At 39.5% G+C, this 24,940-nt stretch overlaps 2 protein-coding genes across 2 annotated transcripts in view; one reads left to right on the forward strand and one right to left on the reverse strand.

Moving 5' to 3' along the window:
- LOC125096363 (forkhead box protein O1-like) overlaps positions 1-21,824 on the forward strand; it is a 45,854-nt gene extending 24,030 nt beyond the window's left edge. The window contains exon 2 of the mRNA XM_047723280.1: positions 21,798-21,824. The gene's annotated coding sequence lies outside the window, so the exon portion shown is untranslated. The remainder of the gene's footprint in view (positions 1-21,797) is intronic.
- The window catches only part of LOC125096359 (28S ribosomal protein S31, mitochondrial-like), a 764,428-nt gene that overhangs the window by 486,851 nt on the left and 252,637 nt on the right, over positions 1-24,940 (reverse strand). The window lies entirely within an intron of this gene.

Raw genomic sequence — 24,940 nt, forward strand, 5'->3', positions numbered from 1 at the left:
AGTAGGCAGAGAGGCAAGCAGAGAGAGAGGGAAGCAGGCTTCCCACCGAGCAGATCCTCTGAGCCACCCAGGCGCCCCAAAGTGATAGAATTTCTATTTACCTATGTAAAAGGGCTCCTTGGGGCAGTAAGTAGTGTTTAGAACCTTGAGTATTGTCACCAAATTTATTCAAGGTTGTTGAACTTAGCAGAACTTATTCAAGTTAACATTAAATATGGGTTTCTTCATCTCTGAAATGAGAATAATACTTCCTGGGATTTTTTGTGAGGGCTGAGATTGGGGTTGCCACATAAAAAGGCAGAGGTTGCTGTCTCCCCTGCCCTCTATCCATTTTATCCACAGAGTTTTTTTCAGATAGAAGGGAGAAAGGAAAAAATTCTAAGTATTTCTACATTCTTGTTGTATAAAAGACTAGGCTGGTGGTTCTCAACTGGGAAGGATTTTGCCCCCCAGGGCACATTTGGCAATTGGGGAAAGACTTTTGGTTGTGGAAATGGGGCAGGAGGGGGTCACTACTGGCGTATCTAGAGGCAAAAGGCCAGAGTTGTTGCTAAACATCAAAACATCCAGCAGTGCTCTGGACAGCCCCTCAACAAAGAATGATCTGGTCTCAAATGGCTAATACTGCTGAGATTAAGAAACCTTGCTCTGTGCAAAATTACCCTGTATATTTTCCCTACACTAAAATCCCTTTATTTGTTGATCATTAAGTGTTGCAAAACTCAGAATGTCATGAGTATGGAGTTTGCTTCAGTTCTTCTCCTCATCGTCCTAAGAGGTCAATAGATCATTCAGGACCCTTGCTGCCTTCTGAGACCTTGGGTCCCCCAGGTGTAGGATAGCAAAATGCTCATCCCAGGCCTGGTCCTTCACAGAATGGTCCTTGCTCTCACTGTGCTTCCTTCCTCCTCCCACACAACCTCTTTTACCACCTCCTTTATAAGCTTTTTTTGATTTCCTCAATGGAATTTCTTCCCTTGGATTCCTCATAACAGTTGTGCTTTCTCATGGAGATTCTCCTGGATTTTATCTCTTGCTTCCTATGTCTCATTAGGCTCTGAGCTCTGTAGGGCAATGCTCTTTCTTCTCTTTCCTGTTTCTGGAAACACCTGAGTTTAGTTCCTCACACATAATGGGTGTGAAACAGACATTTAAAAAATAACACTTTATGTTTTTCTTGATGAGGATGTGAAACTGTTTTATTCTTTCAAGTTCTGTCTTCCTCCTATTACTTTACTGTTCCTCTGTAAGTTACATGATGATGATGATGATGAGAGTGATGATGTCATCAAAGGTTCTCATCTGGCTTCACATGTTTTTCTAGAGTAACCATTTAAATTATCAGGTCCACTGTTGCTCTTGGACTAACCTAACCTAACCCAATCTATATGATTCTTACATGTAGAAAGGAAGAGAGTATTTCAATCTTTTCTGCCACTGAACTGTGCTGGTAGAAAAAGAAATTTCAAGAGTTTTTTTTAAAAAAGTACAGTTAAAGTAGGCAGACATATCATTGTTAAGGAAGCAGGTAGACTCTAGATAAACATGTGTATTGTAGCTTGGAAATAACTCTAAAGTGCTTCAAAATTTTAGTTTCGCCTATAATTGATTTATAGAGAAACAGAATGTTCTGAAATTCTGTAGTATTGGTTATCTAAACCATAGATTTAAGTTATTCTCATAAAGTTACTAGTTGCTGAGAAGTCGGTGGACTAGAGTGGCCAAGATCTTGGTTTCTCCTGGTAACACTGCTTGGCTTAACTTCTGCCTTTAGTACTTTGTTACTTGGGCAAGCCACCTCACTGTGCTGTAGCTTTCTCATCTGAAAAATGTGAATAGTAATTCTCCTCTAAGTTGTGAGAATTCAGTAAAATGTAGAATGTTCTAGAGGTGTTTGGTATGTAGGAAGTGTTTTATAAATGGTAGCTATTATCATTATTGTAGCATAGAACAGTTTATAGAAGGCAGAAAATAGGAAGGACATTGACATATTTTGAGTTTGGAAGACTCAGGTCAAGGGTGAGCTCGGCCTGTGGAACTGCTGCGAGGATTTATACTAATGTTATTAGCCATTCCATACCTCCGTTGCTGCAGGGCGAGCAATATAAATAATTTCTCCCATTCTGTGGATTGTCTTTTCACTTCCTTGGTATTTTTATCTTTTTTTTTTTTTGAATTATGGTAAACTACACGTAAAGTCACCATTGTAACCATGTTTAAGTGTGTAGTCCGTGGCGTTCAGTAGTGTCATATTGTTGAGCAGCCATCACCATCTTTCTCCAGTGTTCTTTTCATCTTGCAAAAGTGAAACTCTTTACCCATTAAGCAGTAACTCCCCATACCCACCTACCGTCAGCCCCTGGCCACCAGCATTCTACTGTTTCTGAATTTGAATACGCTTATTTCACTTAACATAAGGTCTTCAAGCATATACTATAGCATGTAACAGACTGTCCTTTTAAAATACCAAATAATATTCCATTGCATATACCACATTTCCATTCATCTGCCAATGGACACTTGGGTTCGTTCCATTTTTTGCTTCTGTTGCCATGAACATGGATGTAGAATATGTGGTAGTGTTCTTGGAAATAAAAAAGGGGTTTTGTTTTTGTTTTTGTTTTGGTTATTGTTGTTGTTTTAAGATTTTATTTATTTATTTGAGAAAGACACAGTGAGAGAGGAAACACAAGCCAGAGGGGAAGGAGAGGGAGAAGCTGGCTTCCTGCTGATCAGGGAGCACTGTGCAGGGCTTGATCCCAGGACCCTGTGATCACGACCAGAGCCGAAGTCAGACGCTTAATGACTGAGCCACCCAAGCACCCCGGAAATAAAAAAGGTTTTAAGAGTTTTTGGTGGAGGCCAATTTATCTATATTTTTGTGGTTGTTGCTTATGCTTTTTGGTGTTGTGTCTGAGAAACTCATTGCCTAATCCAAGGTCACAAGGATTTCTGCTTATATTTTCTTTTAAGAGTTCAATAGCGTTAGTTCTTATATTTAAGTCTGATACTTTTGAGTTAATTTCAGTATATAGTATGAGTTCCCATTCATATTTTTATGGACTGTTGACTTTAAATGTGTTCTCCAGTTGTTCAGTCTGCTTTGGTTATGCTGCGAGGTTGGAGCATAAACGCTTCTGGCGGGGGCCCTTCTTCACCACCTGCTACAGGACCCTGAGACCGCTCTCTCCTAGCCCCAGAGGATTGAGAAGTCTGGAGCAGAGACTTTGGCAGTTACTTATTTTTGCACCCTCTTCATGTTTCTTTATTCAGCATAATGGCGTCATTCTTTCTCACTTACCTCCGCAGCATACTTTATGTTAGGTAGAAGACTCCCCCTCCATGTAAGCCTCTTTGGGACTTGGAAATCCCACCTATGTGGATGCACGTCCCTTTTCTCTTCTGACCACACTCCAGCATAGTGGTGTGCCGAGAGGGATCTTAGTGTTGTACCTCAAGGCAGCTTCCCTCCTTCCCATTTAAGAAATTTAAAACAAATAAAATGACAGTGGTGTTGCCAAAGGATGTAGCCTTTATAGTACTTCAGTAGATTGTTTTAGGCCCTTTTCTTGTTTACCAGACCAGTCATTAGATGACAAGCCTCTCCTAGTTTTTCCAGTGTCGACAAGTAAGATTTGCTCTTCAGTAGGAACAAAAATAGCCCAGGACTGTTTTTGAAGGATTCCCCCTGGCTTGTGTGTGTATAAACTACATGCACATTTTCTATACAATCAGAGATTCTCAGGGTTTCAGATCCCCTTGCATAGTACTTGAATTCCAAGAACAAAGTGCCTAGCATTTTGGGAGGTCTGGGGTTCCTGGTTTTAGCTAATTATTATTATTTTTTTTAAGATTTATTCATTTATTTGACACACAAATCACAAGGAGGCAGAGAGGCAGGCAGAGAGAGAGGAGGAAGCAGGCTCCCCGCTGAGCAGAGAGCCCAATGCCCGATGCCTGGTCCAATCCCAGAACCCTGGGATCATGATCTGAGCCGAAGGCAGAGGCCTTAACCCACTGAGCCACCCAGGCTCCCCTAGCTAATTATGTTTTAAAACCTCTTTCCCTAGGTGCCTGGGTGGCTCAGTTAAACATCTTCCTTCAGCCCAGGCCATGATCCCAAGTTTCTGCTCAGTTGGGAATCTGGTTCTCCCTCTGCCTGCCACTCCCCCTGCTTGTGCTCGCTCTCTTTCTCTCTGTCAAATAAATAAATAAAATCTTAAAAAAAAACAAAAAACAAAAAACCAAACCCAAACACAGAAAGCCAAAAACCTTCCCTTATTTTTTGGAGGTAGATTAGCCAGTTTTTAAGTGGTGAGCATTCTTTAGTAAGTTAAAAATACCAAATGTAACCTAACTAAAGGTTCTTATTGCACCTTATGTTGATGGGCTTGAGTTGCTGAGCATGAGAAAATCTTGGTGACCACCAGTTCCTATCTGCCTTCTAGGTTCTCTGGTTTCAGAATGATGCACATTCATTTCATTGTCCTGAATGAATCCTGTCATCTGTAGCTTCCTCTTGAGAACACAGTGCCCCCCAGGGAGCCATGTGGAGGCCAGTGCCCCATAGGGCAACTGGATCTGTGGTCTTTTCCCAGGCCCACCCAAAACCCAGTATGTGAAAGGAGGGTCTGTGGTGGGTGGGCCCCATATTCAGCCACTTTATACACCCACAGACTGCGAATGAAGTTGAGGCAGTTGAGAGCTTACTGCTCTAACCACCCGTTGCCACTTACTGGCTGGGGCTGTTCACTGACCACAGTTCGATCACTGCAGTTCATTATGTTCCTGAATTCACCATGGAGCTCTTAGGAAGCGCACAAGCCATAGGAAGCATAGGAAGATAAGGAAGCAGTACCACCAGCGGCATCTGAAAAAGCATCTTCCTGAAGAACACCAGCACGTAAGGGCACCTCCTTCTCCACGGTGCATTACTGACCAGCCTTCTGCAAGTTTTACAAGACAACTTCACAATCAGAAAGCACCTCCTTCTCCACGGTGCATTACTGACCAGCCTTCTGCAAGTTTTACAAGACAACTTCACAATCAGAAACAAAGTGGTTATGTTAAAAAAGGAAACACTCTTCCCGTAAGGTATCATAAAAATTTTGACTGGACAACAACATTGTCTTTCTAAACAAAGGAAGAAAGTGTTAGTGCCCACAACTCACCTCAGCCTGGCCTGCTTCTCCAATCCAACCACTTTCTGCACCACCTGTTGGCAGAAGCCGTAGCACATGAAGAGGACCGGGTTCTCGGCGATGTTGGTGATCAGCGCTGGGCTGGTCCCCTTGTAGAAGCCTCGGAAGCCCACCTGGGAGTAGGTCTCCAGGCAGCAGTCGGTGAGGCCCCGGTACAGGTCAGGGAAGGTCTGCATCTTCACTTTCAAGGTGTCAAAGGGCTGCCCAGTCAGCGCACATGCTGTGCCCCCTAAAACCAGGACAGACGTCTCCTCCAGCACCAGTCTTCTGTTTTAGAATGCAGCCGCAAACACCCACAGAAATTTAGAGAGAGATAAGCACCCTACCCCAGGGCTTTCTTCTGTCGCAGTTCACTCCAACCTCTCTTCCCAGCCCCTGGCAACCAAACCTCCAAGCCCAGTTCAGTTAACAATAAAGGGTCCCCACTGTGCCCGGCACCCAGCTCCAGCTCTGAAGGAGCCCACCCTCGGTGGGAGAGACAGACACGTGTTCAACAGTCAAGACCGCAGGGCGCACAGGGGTGGCGTGTGTTCGGAGGTGTCGGCAATGGGGTCAGATGGACTTGGTCCTGAAGGCCGGCTCTACTGTGAGAGTCTGGACAAGCGATATTAACTTTGGAGCCTTGGTTCCCCATCCAGTTTGCATGAGGATTAAATAAAAATGGGCGAGAAGGCTGAAGATAACAGCTGCTGCACGAACAGTTCATGAAGAACAGTCACTCTGTGTGCGTGCAGTCCTATCAAGGGAGGGAGGAGAAGTCCAGCAGGAGTGAATCACCCTTCTCTGCCTAATCCCCAGCAGCACAGATGACTATCAGAAAAACAGGGAAAGAGGCAACAGATAAAGATGACAAAGAGTCTGGCTAATCCCTAAAGAGCTAAAATTGGACCACACGGAAAATCTTCATCTGGATTCTACCAACTAATGATTCGTATTTGAACGGAGAATGCACTGAATCCTACCGTGCTTAGCATCAATCATGTATTTTTACACTTTTATATTGTAAGAGTTTAGGAAACAGCAAAATCTAAATTGCTGTAGAGGACCTCAATGAAAAAGCCTGAATGTGAGGAAAAGAATGAACTCTAGCCACGCCACCCTGTCATAACCCCGGACGCTGAACTAGGTCAGCATTTGGAAAATGCCACTCGTTAATGCTTCTACCTTTCCTGGGCCTCAGAGATCCCTGCATCTCAGATGTCCACTGTTTGTGTCAGGAAACCTAACTATTGGATTAGGTATGTATGTATGTATGTATGTATTTATAAGAGATTTTATTTATTTGACAGAGAGATCACAAGTAGGCAGAGAGGCAGACAGAGAGAAAGAGGGAGAAGCAGGTTCCCCGCTGAGCAGAGAACCCGATGCGGGGCTCCATCCCAGGACCCTGAGACCATGACCTGAGTCGAAAGCAGAGGCTTAACCCACTGAGCCACCCAGGCGCCCCTGGATTAGGTTTTTAAAGTGTCATCAAAATTGAAGAGAAGGCTGGGGCCCCTGGATGGTTCAGTCGGTCAAGTATCAGACTCTTGATTTGGGCTCAGGTCCTGATCTCTGGGTTGTGAGACTGAGCCCAGCGTTGGGCTCAGTGCTCTGCATGGGGTCTGCTTATCCTTCCCCCTCTGCTCCTGCCCCCACCTCCAAGATCTTTTTTTAAAAAATTGAAGAGAAGGTTTACATAAATATTTTATGTAATTTTATGCGATTTCATAACTGACATTACATAGTTACTTTGACTGAATTGTGCAAAGTAGAGACAGGAGAGGGGCTGTTTTGAATAACTCCCAGGAATTACTGGCAGATAAACATTTTCAAGGAGCCTGAAAACTGTGAGCTCTTCTTTTAAGCAATTGCACGTATATCTGGGATCCTATCCCTACATTTTTCTAGGAGAGATCACTTCTTCTAGGAGAGTAATGATCCATTTCCACTCTGTCTTGCCAAATTATCTTCAGTTCTGAATTAGTGGAACTTTATTCAATAAGATGCTACTACAATTATAGTTATTCTCTCTCAGGTACTTCTAGGAATAAAATAGGACCCTAATTATATAAAAATAATTATTCCAAAAGAAGAGGTGAATGTCAGCATTTTTAAAGAGGGTATATAATTTAGGTGACCAAGACGCAGATAAACTGAATAAACCACTTCATTCAGAGCACTGCAGTTTTAACTGGAACCTTTCCATAGTTTAACCCAATCAGCTTCAACAGTTCAGACATCACAGGCTGCTAATACGTGGACTTGTTGCATACCTGTAACAGTTACATTTCCAACAGTGAGAAGGTAGGAGGCTAGTGCATGCTCAAATGCTAACTACAATTCCCTCCTCTCATCTATGGAGGTAACGGACTCCAATGTAATTTACCACAAACAATACTGTCCAGGCCCCCCTTAAGTGGGTGATGATGATTCAGAACACCAGCACCAGCCACTGAGACCTAGCAGGTCCTCAGATACCCATCAAGTATCCCAGAAGCTATGAATAACTTAGAGGAATATTTCTCCACTTTTTCAAAGCATAGACCTCTGATCATCTCATTCTCCTTGACTGAAAAATGGAAATAGTTCTGCATTCTTTCCTAGGTGTCCCAAAAGGCCCTGCAGGAGAGGGGCTCAGACCATGGTGCACTCTATACTTTACCAGGGCCAGTGTTGTGGGTTTTCTATTCTTAAAATAGTTGAGTCAGCAAATAACAAGGTGGTAAGGAAATCTAACCTGGCAGGGATGGCGTCGGTAGTGAAAATGGGGATGACCAAATAGCAGACCCTTCACCAGAAGGTCCAGGACCACCTTGTCCACCCATGCAAAAATGGAGAACCTCAAACCCAATGGAGGCACTTGATAAATGTTCTGTTTAACTGCACAGGGAGACATATCATTTTCAAAATGTTCCAATTGTAAAAGGCCCTCGATAGATTAAATGCTCCAATCAAAAGAAAAAGGGATGAGGGGGCTCAGTCAGTAGAAAATGCAACCCTTGATCTAGGGCTCATGAGTTCAAACCCTACATTGGGCATGGCATTTATAAGACAGAAAGAGAAAGGAAGAGAGAGAGAGGAGAGGAGGAGAGAAAGAGAAAAGAGAGAGAGAGAGAAAGAGAAACAGAAAGAGAAAGAGACTGAAAGAGAAAGAGAAAGAAAGAGAGAGAGAAAGAGAAAGAAAAGCAAAGTAAAGGGAAAAAGAAAGGACAGAGTGACTGGATTAAAAAAGAAAAAAAAAAAAAAAGCAAAAGCAAAACCTATCTATTTGCTGCCTACAAGAGACTCCCTTCAGACCTAAACTCACATACACTGAAAGTGAAGGGCTAGAAAAACATTTAACATGCAAAGGGAAAAAAAAAAAAAAAAAAAAAAAGCTGGAGTGGCAATACTTACATACAATAGACTGTAAAACTCTGTAGCAAGAGACAAAGAAGAGCACTACATAATGATAAAGGGATCAGTGCAACCAGAAAACAAGAGGATGTTACAAATATCTATGTACCAATATAGGAAACCTAAGTACAGAAAGCAATTAACAGACACAAAGGGATAAGTTGACAGTAATTACAGTAGGGGACTTTAATACCCTGTATACATCAATAGGTCACCCAGACAGAAAATTAACAAGGAAACAGTGGCTTTGAACAACACTTTAGACCAGATGAACATAACAGATACATATAGAACATTCCACCCAGAAACAGAATACACATTCATGTCAAATGCACATGGAACATTCTCCAGAATATATCACGTTAGGCCACAAAATCTCATTTGATATAAAAAGACTGAAATCCTATCAAGCTTCTTTTTTACCACAACAGTATGAAACTAGAAATCAATCACAAGTTTAAAAAAAAAAAACACCACATAAATACATGGAATTTAAATAAGATGCTACTAAACACGGAATGGGTAAACCAAGAAATCAAAGGGGAAATGAAATAAAATGCATGCAGACAAATGAAAAGGAAAGCACAACCGCCCAAAATTTTGGAGATGTAGCAAAAGTAGTTCTAGGAGGAAAATTTATAGCAATATAGGCCTAACTTAAGAAATGAGAAAAATCTCAATTTCATATACTGAAAAGAGCTAGAAGAACAGGCAAAGCCCCAAAATAGAAGGAAATAAAGATCAGAACAGACATATGAAAGACAAAAAACCATAAAAGATTTTAAAATATAATGGAAAAGAAAACGGACATCACAAAAATACAAAGGATTATAAGATTATGAAAAATTACAGGCCGACAAATTAGACAACCTCTAAGAAATGCAATGGATAAATGCCCAGAAACATCTAGAATCACAAGTAGAAAATTTTAACAGAGAGGCACCTGGATAGCTCAGGTCATGATCCCAGGGTCTTGGGTCGAGCTCCTCAATGGGCTCCCTGCTCAGTGGGGAGACTGCTTCTCCCTCTCCCTCTGTCTGCTGATCCCCCTGCTTATGCTAAGTAAATAGATAAAATCTAAAGGAAAAAAAAAAGAAGAAAAAAATTTGAACAGACCAGTTACTAGTAATGACATTGAATCAGTAATCAAAAAACAAAATAAAACAAAAACCTCCGAACAAATAAAATTGGACTAGATGGATTCACAGGTGAATTCTATCAAATATAAAGGAGAGTTAATACCTATCCTTCAAACACCATTCCAAAAAAATTAGGAAACTTCCAAATTCATTCTAGGAGGCCAGCACTTCCCTGACCTCAAAAGTGAAGATAGTACCAAAAAAATTAAAAGCTAACATCTCTGATGAACACAGTTGCAAAAATCCCCCTCAATAAAATAACAGCAAATGGCATTCAGCAATACAGGAAAAAAAATCCATCATCAAGATCAAGCAAGCTTTATTCCAGGGATGCAAGGGTGGTTTCAATATTCTGAAATCGATCAGTGGAATGCACCAATTAGCAAGAGGACAAAAGCCATATGATCATCTCAAATACAGAGAAGCATTTGACAAAATACAACATGAAATGGATGGATTTCAGCAGAGTAGGTTTAGAGGGAACACACCTCAGCATAATAAACCCACAGCTCACATCACACTCAATGCTGAAAAGCTGACAGTTTTCCCTCTACATTAGAGACAAGACAGAGGTGTCCATATTCACCACTTATTTAATATGGTACTAGAAGTCCTAGCCACAGCAATCACACGAGAAATACAAGGCATTCGAATTGGTAAGGAAGAAGTTATGCTGTCACTATCAGCACAGGACAGGATAGTACATACAGAAAACCTTAGGGGCACCTGGGTGGCTCAGCTGGTTAAGCATCTAACTCTTGATATCAGCTCAGGTCTTACTCTCATGGTCATGAATTCAAGCACTGCATTGTGCACCACAGTGGACATGGAGTCTACTTTAAATAAAGAAAACTTTAAAGACTTCACAAAAAAACAAGAACAACAAAAACTATTAGAACTGATAAATGAAGAGGGTGCCTGGGTGCCTCAGTCATTAAGCATCTGCCTTTGGCTCAGGTCATGACCCCAGGGTCCTGGGATGGAGCCCCATATCAGGCTCTCTGCTTGGCGGGAAGCCTGCTTCTTCCCCTCCCATTCCCCTGCTGTGTTCCCTCTCTTGTGTGTGTCTCTCTCTGTCAAATAAATAAATACTGACAAATGAAGTAATTTGGAGGATACAAAAATATACAGAAATCTGCTGCATTTCTTTTACACTAATAACAAAGAAGCAGAAAAAGAAATCAAGAAGACAATCCCATTTATAATTGCAACAAAAAGAATAAAAGACTTAGGAATAAATTTAACCAAGGAGGTAAAAGACCTGTTCTCTGCAACTTATACAGCAATGAGAAAGAGATTGAAGACAACACAAATGGAACATTGTACCATGATTATGAATTGGAAGAACAAACATTGTTAAAATGTCCATGTTACCCAAAGCAAATCAATGGATTCAATGCAATCCCTACCAAAATACCACCAGCATTTTTCAAAGAACCAGACAAATAATCCTAAAATTTGTATGGAAGCACAAATGTTCTTGAGTAGCCAAAGCAATCTCGAGAAAGAACAACAAGGATGGAGGTATTGCAATCCCAGATTTCTAGATATACTACAAAGCCCTTGGCACGTGCACGCTTGTGTGTGTGTGTGTGCGTGCGCATATGTGTCCTCAGGCTGGATCCCTTGTCGAGGCACTGAGACACAACTGTGCTGAAGACCAAATACTGCTCTGCAAATAACTTCCTTGTAGGTGAAGACCCTCACTGGATGATATGTATATATAGATGTATATAGATACATATAGATATTTTTAAGATTTTTTAGTTTGGGAGAGTTTAGCGGGCCTGAACAAAACAAAAATTACTCTTCAGAAAAATAAAATACTTCTGTTTTGAATACATATCAGCAATGTCTCATGTACAGTCAGAAATTTCTAGACTTGGCATGCCTGGTTGGCTGTCAGAAGAGCATGCAACTCTGGATCCCAGGGTTGTGAGTTCTAGCCCTACCTGGGTAAAAACATTACTTAAAAGTAAAATCTTGAGAGAAAGAAAGGACAGAAGGAAGGAAGGAATTACTAGACTTTCACAAAGAAATAGGAAAATATCACCATGGGGAAAGAATTTGGACTCTGAAGTAGAACATGTAAAGAAAGACTTGCCTTCCCGACTGAGAAAAGAGAGGCCTCACATGGACTTAAAGAAATTGCCTAAAATTATGTGGCTTCAGACCCTGATGCTGGGTTCAGCCTCACAACCCTGAGATAATGAACCTGAGATCATGACCTGATCTGCAATCAACTGTTGGATGCTTAACAGACTGAACCACCCAGGGCCCTAGGATCAGCAATCTTTTTTTTTTTTTTTAAGGGTTTTATTTATTTGAGTGAAAAAGATAGCGAGAGAGCATGAGAGGGAGAAGCCTGCTTCCCACTGAGCAGGGAACCTGACATGGGGCTCAATCCCAGGACCCTGAGATCATGATCTGAGCCGAAGGCAGACACTTAATTGACTGAGCCATCCACGCACCCAGAATCAGCAATTTCTTAAGATTTATATGTGGTTAGTTACTATGATCCTTACATGTAGATTTTTAAAACAGACAGTTTAAGACTCATACCTTGAAAACGAAGTGCTTCAATATATCAAAACTTTCACATTCTGGGTAAAGAATGATGGAGATAAGAATATACATGCATAGATATACATATAGATCTTATTTTTGCATAAAGAAACAAAGAAAGGGCAAATTAGAAACCTCTCAGGTAGGGGTGTGAGGAATGGGTTAAAAGGAATATGGATGGAAGTGAGACTTTCCTGAGTATATATTTTTGTAGTTTTATTTGTGATCCATATTAATGTTTTATAGATTTATAAAAGAAACAAAAGAATCAGAAAATTAAAAACAGATCAAAACAGGGCCACCTGGGTGATTCAGACATTTAAGCTTCTGCCTTCAGCTCAGGTCATGATCCCAGGGTCCTGGTATCCAGCCCGCATTGGGCAGGGAGCCTGCTTCTCCTTCTGTCCCTCCCCTTGCTCATACTCTCCCTCTCTCTCCCTCTCATTTCCTCTCAAATAAATAAAAATAACTTTAAAATTTTTTAAAAAGACAGACTGAAAGAAATCAAACTATATGTCAAATTGGGAAGATAACCACATAGGGATGAGAATTTTGAATGAATTTTTTTAACACAATGCTCTATTTATCTACCTTACTGCAATGTGTTCCAAGGGCAGAAGGAATTCTGAAGAGACCATAAACTTCATCCGTGTACTTTTACTTTGAGTTGCAATTATAAACTTTTCAAGATGATCTTGTATATATTAAGTGTATAAAGCAAACAAATATTTTGATAATTTTAGGAACCAAGGGGTTTGGCTTAAGAAAAATGGTCTACAAATATCATATTATAGGAGTTTAAAATGTAATAATGTTAAAATCTAAATCTTTTCATCAAAGAACACAATCGACAGGTCAAAAGGTAACTTACAGAATGGAAGTAAATATTTACAAATTATATACCTGATAAGGGATCAATATCCAGAATATAGGAAGAACTCCTACAACTCAACAACAATAAGGCCAAATAACCTTATTTTATTTTATTTTTTTTCTTTTTTTTTTTTTTTTTAGAATACATACAACTAATTTAAGTCTTCCCCAAGCCCTTCAGTTTGGTTTCTGTCTTCCTACAACATCCTGTATTAATACTTTAATATTCTTTTTTTTTTAAAGATTTTATTTATTTATTTGACAGAGATCACAAGTAGGCAGAGAGGCAGGAAGAGAGAGAAGGGAAAGCAGGCTCCCCGCTGAGCAGAAAGCCCTATGTGGGGCTCGATCCCAGGATCCTGAGATCATGACCTGAGCCGAAGGCAGAGTCTTAAACCACTGAGCCACCCAGGCGCCCCCAAATAACCTTATTTTAAAATGGGCAAAGTTCTTGAATAGACATTTTTCTAAAGAATATTGGGGCGCCTGGGTGGCTCAGAGTGTTAAAGCCTCTGCCTTCAGCTCGGGTCATGATCCCAAGGTCCTGGGATCGAGCCCCACATCGGGCTTTTTCCTTGGTGGGGAGCCTGCTTCCTCCTCTCTCTCTCTGCCTGCCTCTCTGCCTACTTGTGATCTCTCTCTGTCCAATAAATAAATAAAATCTTAAAAAAAAAAAAAGAATATATATGAATGGCCAATAAGCATATTGAAAAGATGTTCAGTACCACTGATCATTAGGGAAATGTCCAAAACTACATTGAAGTATCACCTCACACCCATTAGGATAGGTACTATTAAAAAAAAAAAAGAAAGAAAGAAGATAAGAAATGTTGGTGAAGATGTAAAGAAATCGGAACTCCTGCATGCACTGTTGGTAGACACGCTAAATAGCGTAGCCAGCATGAGAAACAGCATGGTGATTCCCACAAAAATTAAACGTAGAATTATCATTATAATCCTGCAGTTCCACTTCTGGGTATATGCTCAAAGGAATCAAAAGCAGGGTTTTGAAAAGATATTTGCACACCTATGTTCACAGCAGTATTATTCACCATAGTCAAGCAATTTAAATGTCCATCAACAGAAGAGTGGATAAACAAAATGTGGTATATACATATAATGGAAATTATCCAACCTTAAAAAGAAATTTTGACACATGCTGCAACATGGATGAACCTTGAAGACATTATTTAAGTAAAATAAGCCAGTTACAGACAAATACTGTATGGTTCCACTTATCTGAGGCACAAGAGCAGGTAAATTCATAAGGCAGAATATAGAATGGTAGTTGCCAGGGCCTAGGAGGGGGGAAAGAAAGGAACAAGGAGTTGTTTACAGGTATAGAGTTTCAGTTTTACGAGAGGAAAAAATCTGCAGATTGATTGCACCATAATGTGAATATATTTAACACTAGTGAACTGCACAGTTAAAAATGGTTAAGATGGTGAATTTTATGTTATAGCTGTTTTACTGCAGTTTTTAAAAATCTGAGTCAAGATAGCATTATGACCTCACGACTTTTAAAAATGTATTTCTCAGTGCTGTCCCTTGAAAGGGTCAGAAGCAAGGGGCTCCCAGACCTTGTTTTCTTAAATACTATTTCCCACCAAAAGGAACCAGAACTTTTTAAAGAATTGGTGATTTCAGCCCTGGGTAGAGAAACACAAGTTAAACCAAGACAATCTTAATGTGCCAAAAAGCAAGGATGTTCTAAACTAGAAAGACTAACAAGGATGTGCCAAAAGGACACAGGATCCAGTATGAACAGGCTCCCACTGCACAGATCAAACAATTTGGACATCAAACAATAACTGATTATAAACTATTTTTTTAAACTTTATGAGTTCATAGATACAAAAGTTATTATACTAATGACTTACTTTAAAATTTGATAATTAAAGGGAAATATTAGGTATTTATCCTACTTTTTGTAAAGAACTCTAGTTCATTCTCAGTGGATGAGGGGAAACTCTACTAAAAGTACAATTAAAAATGTGGAAAAAGTAATAGAAACAGAAATTCACTGTTTTGCTACCTCCAACAAATTGGTTGATTTGGACAGATTATGAACTGAATCTAAAACCACTAGGTAAAATGATTTGGGGGAACAAGATGTCGACAAAGTGTCAGTGCATCAGCCACAGATTACTTACTAATTGCAAAGGGAAACATCAAGAACTGTGAAGGTTCTGAGAAAACCCTACTTGGAAACAAATTAGCCTGCCAGTTTTAGATGCTTGAGGAGGGATCATTCCTCAAAATGTATCAGCATTTTTGTGCTGGTTTCCCAAAATCCACAGGGCAAAGCAAAGAGGACCTGATGACACCTGCAAACAGTAAATTGTATAGCAATAAAAGAACCCTGAGCTTAAGGAACCCTAATTTTTTATACTAGACAGTAAGCATGCTTGCCCTTGGCTGCAAAGGGAGAAATGATCTGTATCTTCCAAGGCTGCATGCTATTCAAACTTTCTTGAAAAGAGAGTTGTTGGGGGAGGGGGAGCTTGTGGGAGGAGGCAGTCACAGCCTTGCTTACAAGTTGTGCAGAAAAATGAGAGACCATGGAGAGTTGTCTCCCCATACATAAAATGGAAAGATTTGGCCATTGCCACCTTCATCAAGTGTTCAAACCTAGCATCATTAACAACAGAATATTTGTGCCTTCTGGGGCACCTGGGTAGCTCAGTCATTAAGCATCTGCTTTCTGCTCAGACCCTGATCCCAGGGTCCTGTGATGGAGCCCATCATTGGGCTCCCTGCTCAGCGGGAGGCCTGCTTCTCCCTCTTCCACTCCCCTGCTTGTGATCCCTCTCTAGCTGTCTCTCTCTTTGTCAAATAAATAAATAAAATCTTTTTAAAAAAGAATATTTGTGCCTTCTGAGTGATGAAACACAAAATACACAAACTCCTATGAGTCTTCAGTGGACTCTAATCAAGTCCTTAGACATAACTTCCAAGTTACAGGAAATACAGGGAATAGAGGAACAAGTTATCACCACCAGCAAGCAGTCAGAGAAATCTGCATGGGAGAAGACAAGTGACCCAATTTGAAAGGGCAATGTCATCATATCTATATAGATATATATAGATATATATAGATATATATATATTAGAGAGAGAGAGGGAGAGAGAGAGAGAGAATGTATGCAAGTGTTGGAAAGGGGCAGATGGAGAGGGAGAGAATCTTAAGTAGGCTCCACACTGAGGGATCAAGACCCTGAGATCATGACCTGTGCTGAAATCAAGAGTCAGAAGCTCAATTGACTGAGCCACCAGGTGCCCCAAGGCAATGTCATTTTTAAAAAAAGAGTATCTGGAGGGATAATCTAGTATAAAAGAAGACATAATCAAATGCGACATGTGAATCTTGACTGGATTCTGAATCAGAAATAGACATTTTAGGAACAAGTGGAGAAATCTGAATATGGATTGGATATTAGATAATCTTAGGGAATAATATGGGCTTTTAGAAGAAAGTCATTCTTGGAAGATACACTTTGAAGGGGCATGCAACATAGTTTCAAATCGGCAACACACACACACACACACACAAGATTGAACTATAGGAAATTGGAAATAGGAAATAGGAAATAGGAAATTGGAAATTGGAAATAGGAAAATTCAACCATTTTGTATTAACAGTTTCATATGGTTCAACCTAAAAGATTAAAAAAAAAAAAGCATGCATGGCAAATGTTAACAGTTATTGAAGTCCAGTGGTGGATAGATGAGCGCTACTGTACATTCTTTCCATTCTTCCCATTTAAACACTTCATTTATAAAATCTTGGGGAAAAAAACCCCAACCAAATAAGAAAAAAGATCGCCACTTGAATGAAAAGTCATGGAGGAAGTGAATTCTGCCTTTGCCGCTTAGTAGCCATATGCCAGCAATGATGCTGAGAGAAGGTTCTTGGGAAGGGAAGTGAACGGGCGCGGGGAGAGGCTCTAGTCTATGCATATGCTCCATGGAACCCGCACCCACACCACCCCAGTAAGCACAATCCTTAGAGCAGCCTGCTTTCCCATAAGCCTCGTAAACACTAGATTTTGACTCTTAAAGCTCACCCATGAGAAGCTCTGTGACCTGGGCAGCGTACTTCATTTCCCCAAGGACTTAAAACTGAGTAGATATGAACAATAAAGAGGAAGGAGAAGTTTAGGATGACTTCCAGATTTCTGGCCAGAGTGATACCACAGGAAGAGGAGGTGTAGGCATCCCTGGGGTTTGGGAAGAATTGCAGACCAAGGGACTCCTGGAGGTAAAAGGGACTCTTCTCTTCAGAAGTGGTTTGAGGGCTGAGTAACCTCATTTTAACAATATGGGATTTCTTTTTGACCTGAGCTGATGAGGAGGAATGGGACAATTCTATCTATTTTTCAAGGCTTCTATGTTGAGCTTATATGATGAGCATTTCTGCATTGTAAAGCTCAGAAACACCAAGCACTGATACAAGGTTTTGTATATTGAACTATATTTTTAATTGAGTAATTATAGGATTATGACCTAAGTATCAAATTTTAAGTGCATGCATTTGCACTTATAAAATACACTTATGTCAATCAATTAAGAATAATTAGGAATAATGCTGCTTGATGGGTTTTGGCAGCCATCGAGGAGCAACTGACAACAGCAGTAATTCCACCATCTGGGTCACTGGCAGTGGGGGCGGGGGGTGGCATCCAGATCCGGGGTGGGCTGTGAGAGACAAGTCCCACAGCTGGGGCCAGCAGACACAGTAGACAAGGACAGGACAGTTTGAGGTAGAAACCATCCAGGTTCCCCCAGGAAGGGAGAAACAAACAAACACACCCACAGCCCAGGGTGGGGAGGGCAGAGGTCCAGCACCAACACCAGGAGCTACTTCTGCTAATCACAGCCACAAGGTGGCTGCTGAATTAAATTTCCAGCCATCAGCCATAGGTTACCCCTGACCCTCACACAACCCTGTAAGGTAGGTTGTTATGCTGGGTTTCTTTTTTTGTTAGAGTTAAAGTGGGGAGGGGACAATGGTACAGGAGTATTTATTTACAGCAAGAAGTTCCTTGATTTTACTTCCAGCCTCAGTCCTATGTTGTAAGTACAACCACTTTTACGTTCCTGGCTTTTCATTCCCGCGCTGATGCTCCCAACCACGCAGATAGGACTGAGCCACTGACATTATTTACTGACTCCTGCCATGACAGATAAAGACAGAGCACTTAACATCCCCACCCACCTCCTCAGCATGCACAAACACACACACACACACACATCACTATTTTTAGTTCTATTGTTTACTTTTACGACTTTAATTTCCTTAAATTTTGCTTTTTCTTCTCTTAAATTGAGACAGCCTCTCTTGTGCTGTAGAGGAGGGTTTTTGTGAGAGGATAGTATTTGAGCTCCAGGGCCTCCTACACTTTCTTTCCTTCTTTCTTTCTTTCTTTTTTTTTTTTTTTCTTTCTTATTTATTTAAGTAATCTCTCCACACAGCATGGGGCTTGAACTCACAACTCAAAGTACAAAAGTCACATGTTCTTCCAACTGAGTCAGCTAGGCACACACTCCCTCCACTTCTCCCTCCAACATTTACATTAAGCTGGGCTCTGACTTAGATTTCCATGACTGAGCATTTACATTCCATTCTGTAACCATATTGTCTTCTATAGTTTGTCCTTAGGGTAAAGTCCGAATCGCTTAGATGGTAAGCAGTAAGTGGCATTAACACTTTTCTTCACCACAGAGACAAGCAGTGTGATTCCTTGACGGTACTCAGTGTCACAACTCTGTACTGCTCAATTGCTCATAACCATGGTTAGTTTTCTTCTTTTTCTTTTCCTAATGTTTTCTTTTCCAGGAAAATCTGTGCCATCTTGCCCATTCTATTCCTTGGAATCCTCCAACTCTGTGTTCTATGAAATTCCTTTCTTTCCTACAGCCCTACTCTTGTTCAAATACAAAACACCACACAGCTGATACCCTTGGTTACATCTGCGATTTCCGGGTTCCATGTCTTCCTCCTGTTACTTGGCTCTTTCACTGGACTACGTGTTCAAATAACTTCTCAAGAAAAGGTAGATGGCCGGTAAGCTTTCCAAGTCTTTGCATGTCTAACAAAGTCTTCATTATTTTGTCCTCACAACGAATCTGACTGGATATAGGTTTCTCAAGTCGAAAATCATTTTTCTCCTGGATGTTGATGCTGTTACACCACTGTTTCTAGTGGAGCTACTGGAAAATGTCATGCCAGTAGGATTCCTGTTTCTTATAGGAGTTGCTCTTCCTCCACCCCAGGAGAACTCTTAGGATCCTCTCTGTATAACTTGTTCTAAAATTTCCAAATGATGTGTGGTCTTTTCTACTCCTCCTAATCAAAACCCAAGAGGCCCTTTTTGATTGAAAGCTCGTATCTTTAGTTGTGGAAATTTTCACTGTATTATTTCTTTTTTTAAAAGAGTTTATTTATTTATTTGCCAGAGAGAGAGTGCGTGCACAAGTAGAGGGAGCACCAGGCAGTGGGAGAAGTAGGCTCCCCACTGAGCGGGGAGCCTGCTGAGGGACTCGATCCCAGAACTCTGGAATCATGACTTGATCCAAAGGTGGACGCTTAACTAATGGAGCCACCTAGGTGCCCCTCATTGTTTGGTATCTATCCCCCCCCCCCCCGCCCAGTTTCTCTGTTCTTCCTGTAATTACTACTAGTCTTTTATTGGATCCCCTCTTGGATCAACCTTCTGTGTGTTTATACTCTCATATTTTACATTTCTTGCTCCAGATTTTGGGTGATTTTTTCTAATATATCTTACCATCTTCTCTTAAATATTTCATTTCCAAGGGTTCTGTCCCATTTTTTTTTTTTTTAAGATTTTCTCTTTTTTAAGTTATCTCTATACCCCGTCTGGGGCTTGAACTCACAACCCCGAGATCAAGAGTCACATGCTCTAATAACTGAGCCAGCCAGGCACTCCATCTGTCCCATTTTCTGATTCTTCCTTTTTATGGCATCATGTTTTTGCTTCATAGAGAGAATGTCATTTCTCATCTCTTTAGTGACAAATAATTTGGGGGGGGGGCTTATTTGACTCTTCTTATCTTCCCTGAATTGTATGTTTCCTTTGGGATTGGTTTTTGTCTCTTTATCTTTTTTTCATCATACCGTAGACTTTTCTCAACTGTTGGTGATTCTTACTTGTCAGGCTGTTCTTAAGGATGAGACAGGAGCAAGGCTGACCAGGGGTTCTAAGCCCATGTGTGGAGCCTGCTGAGTGGCAGGCTTCAATCTGGGGTGACTAGTAAGAGGCTTGACTTGGTATCTAGGTAATGCTGGTCTCATAAAATGAGTATAGAGACATTCTCTCCTCTTCAGTGTTTTGGAAAATTGTGAGGATAGCTATTACGTCTTTTTTGAATATTTGGTAGTATTCATCAGTGAAGCTATCCAGTCTTGAGCTTTTGTGTGTTGGGAGGTTTCTGATTCCTGATTCACTCTTCTTACTAGTAATTAGTCTATTCAGATTTTCTATTTCTTTACAATTAGATCTTGAAAGACTCTTTGTTTCTAGGAATTTATTCATTTCTTCTAAGTTGTGCAGTTTGTTGGCATATAATTTTTCAGGTAGTCTCTCATTACCTGTTGTATATCTGGTATCAATTGTAACTCCTCTTTCATTTCTGATTTATTTGAGCCTTCTAACTTTGTTTCTTGTTGAATCTAGCTGAAGGTTTATCACTTTTTGTTTCTCCTTTGTAAAGAACCAGCTCTTAGTTTTATTGATCTTTTCTACTACTTTTTTAGTCTCTATTTCATTTATTTTTGCTCTGATCTTTATTATTTCCTTTTGCTAACTTTGGCTTTTGTTTGCTCTTTTTTCTCTAGTTCCTTTAGGTGTGAAGTTAAATTATTTATCTGTGATTTTTTTCCTTGTGTCTTGAGTTAGGCCTGTATCACTATGAACTTCCCTTTCTTCCCCCAAATAACTGTTTTTTCTGCAAAGATTTTGGGGGGCTTTGTTTCCATCTTCACTTGCCTTTTGTACTTTTTTTTTTTTTAAAGATTCTATTCATTTATTTGACAGAGAGAGATCACAAGTAGACGGAGAGGCAGGCAGAGAGAGAGAGAGGGAAGCAGGCTTCCTGCTGAGCAGAGAGCCCGATGTGGGACTCGATCCCAGGACCCTGAGACCATGACCCGAGCCGAAGGCAGCGGCTTAACCCACTGAGCCACCCAGGCGCCCCTGTACTTTTTGATCCCTTCTTTGATTACTTTATTGATACATTGGTTGTTCATTAGCATGGTGTTTAATCTCCATATCTTTGTAAGTTTTCCGGTTTTCTCCTTGTAATTAATATCATTTCATATCATTGTGGTCAGAAAACATGTTTGATACAATTTCAGTCTTCTTATGTTTATTGAGATTTGTTTTAGGCCAGTCTTTTCTATCCTGGAGAATGTGCCATGTGATGGTACTCTTGAGATGAATGTGTATTTTGATGTTTTTGATGAAATATTCTATCTATCTATTAAGTCAATCTGGTCTAATGGGTCATTTAAGGTTGAGGTTTCCTTATTGATTTCCTGTCTGAATGATGTGTGCATTGTTGTAAGTGGGATTTTAGAGTCCCTTGCAATTATTGTATTACTGTCAATTTCTCTTTTTAGGTCTGTTGATACTTGTTTATTTAGGTGTTCCTGTATTGGGTGAGTAACTATTTATAAATATTATATCCTCTTTTTGGATTGAAACCTCTAGCTATGTAATGTCCTTCTTTGTCTTTTATCCCAGTCTTCATTTTAAGTTTTATTTTGTCTGATATTAGTATAGTTATTCCGGCTTTCTTTTCATTTCCATTTGCATGAAAATTTTTTTTGCATCCTTTCACTTTTTTAGTCCGTGTATGTTCTAAGATCTGAAATGGGTCTCTTCCAGGAAACATGTAGTTGAGTCTTGTTTTGTTTACCCATTTAGCCATTCCAGTCTTTTGATTGGAGAATTTAGTCTATGTATTTAAAGCGATTAATAGGTGTGTACTTATTGCCATTGCGAATTGTTTTCTAGCTGTTTTGTCATTCCTCTCTGTTCCTTTCTTTTGCTCTCTTCCTTTGTGAGATGGTGAATTTCTGTAGTGTTATGTTTTGATTCATTTCTCATTACCTTCTCAATGTATGCAGTAGGTTTTTGTCTTATGGTTACCGTTAGTATCACATATAACAGTCTCTGTATATATCCATCTATTTCAAGCTGGTAGTAACTTAAATTTGAACACATTCTGAAAACTCTACATTTTCACTCCCCCGTTTTATGTTTTTGATGTCATATTTTACATCTTTTAATTTTGCGTATCCCTTAAATAATTATTGTAGTTATAGTTAATTTTACTGCTTTTGTCTTTTAATTTTTATATTGGCTTTAAAAGTGGTTAATCCATTAAACTCACTATAGTTTTGCCTTTACTAGTGAGATTTTTACTTGCATATATTTTCTTGTATCTAGATAATACATTTTCTTTTCTGCTAAAGAAGACCCTTTAACATTTTTTGTGAGACCAGTCTAGTGGTGAGGAATTTTTGCTTTTACTTGTCTAGAAAACTCTTTATTTCATATTCAATTCTGAACAATAACCTTGCCTGGTAAAGTATTCTTGGTTGTAAATTTTTTTCTTCCTTTTAGCACATTGACTGTATTGTGCCACTCCATTCTGGCCTGAAAAGCTTCTGATGGAAACATTATCTTAATGTTTCTGGTTATCTTAAAGGGGTTCTCTTATATACAATAAGTTGTCATTCTCTTGATATTTAAAAAATTACTTAACTTCTGACATTTTCATTATAATGTGCCTTGGTGTGGATCTCTTTGGGTTCACCTTACTTGGAATTTTGTACATCCTGGACATGGAGGGTCTGTTTCCTTCCACAAGTTAGGAATGTTTCAGCCATTATTTCTTCAAGTAAGTTTCTGCTCCTTTGTCCCCCTCTTCTCTCTCTGAGATCCATATTTTATAGGTTATTCTGCTTAATGTTGTCCCACAGTTCCTTTAAGTGATATTCTCCTTTTAAATTGTTTTTTTGTTGTTGTTGTTCTGTTTGGGTGATTGGGTTATTGTCATGTCTTCTAGTCACTGAAATGTTCTACTTCATTAGTCTGCTGTTGAACCCCTCTAGGGCATTTTTCAGTTCAGTTATTGTACTCTTTGGCCCTATGAATTGTCTGGTGTCTTCCTTTAAAAAAATCAAATGTAACTAACTTACAGTGTTATATTACTTTCAGGTGTACGATGTGATGATTCAACAGTTCTATACATTTCTCAGTGCTCTTCAGGGTAAGTGTACTCTTAATCCCCTTTATTATTTCACCAATTTCCACACCCACTTCTTTGGCAACCACCAGTCTCTATGTTTAAGAGTCTGATTTTTTGTTTGTTTATCTCTTTCTCTTTATTTGTTCATTTGTTTTTTCTTAAATTCCACATGTGAATGAAATTATATGGTATTTGTCTTTCTCTGACTAACCCATTTCACTTAGCGTTATATTCACCAGATTCATCGATACTGTTGCAAATGGCAAGATTTCATTTTTAATGGCTGAATAATATTCCTGTGTGTGTCTGTGTGTGTGTGTACCTCACTTATTTTTTATCCATTCATCTACTGATGGATACTTGGATTGCTTCAGTATCTTGGATATTATAAATAATGCTACAATAAACATTGGATGTGTATATCTTTTCAAATTAGTGTTTGTGTTTTCTTTGGGTAAACACCCCATAATGGAATAACTTGATCATATGTTAATTCTTTTTTTAATTTTTTGAGGGACCTGTTTCCCACAGTGGCTTCACCAATTTGCATTATGACCAGCAGAGCCTGAGGGTTTTATTTTCTGGACATCCACTAACACTTATTTCTTATCTTCTTGACTTTAGACATTCTGATAGATATAAAGTGATATCCCATTGTGGTTTCCATTTGCATTTCCCTCATATGATTAGTGATGAAGAGCATCTGTTGACAGCCTGTGTGTCTCTGGAAAAATGTCTACTCAAGTCCTTTGCCTATTTTTAATTGTATTATTTTGGAGGGTAGTGTTTATTTGTAAGTTCATTATACATTTTGGATCTTAACCCCTTATCACATATCATTTGCAAATATCTTCTCCTATTCAGTAGGTTGCCTTTTTGTCTTGTTGATGGTTTCCTTCACTGGGCAAAATTTTTTGTTTTTGTATACTCCTAATGGTTTAATGTTGCTTTTGTTTCCCTTGCCAGAAGAGATGTATCTAGTAAAATGTTTCTCCAGCCAATGTCAAAGAAATTACCTCCTATGTTGTCTTCTAGGAATTTTATGGTTTTATGTCTCACATTAGGTCTTTAGTCCATTCTAATTTTATTTGTGTATGAGGAGTAAGAAAGTGGTCCACTTCTATTCTTTTATATGTAGCTGTCCAGTTTTTCCATCAGCATTTGTTGAAAAGACTCTTTTTCCCATTGGATATTCATGCCTCCTTTGTTATAGATTAAGTGGCCATACAAGTATAGGTTTATTTTTTAATTCTTTACTTTTTTCCATTGATCTATATATCCATTTTTGTGCCTGTACCATACTGCTTTCATTACTACAGCTTTGTAGTATATCTTGAAATCTGGGATTGTGATAAGTCCAGCTTGATTCTTCTTTCTCAAGATTGCTTTGGCTATTTAGAGTCTTTTATGGTTCCATACAAATTTTAGGATTATTTGCTCCAGTTTAGTGAAAAACACTGTTGGTATTTTGATAGAAATTGCACTGAATCTGTTGATGGCTTTGGG

This window comes from Lutra lutra, chromosome 3, assembly GCF_902655055.1.
Source record: "Lutra lutra chromosome 3, mLutLut1.2, whole genome shotgun sequence".
NCBI lineage: Eukaryota > Metazoa > Chordata > Mammalia > Carnivora > Mustelidae > Lutra > Lutra lutra.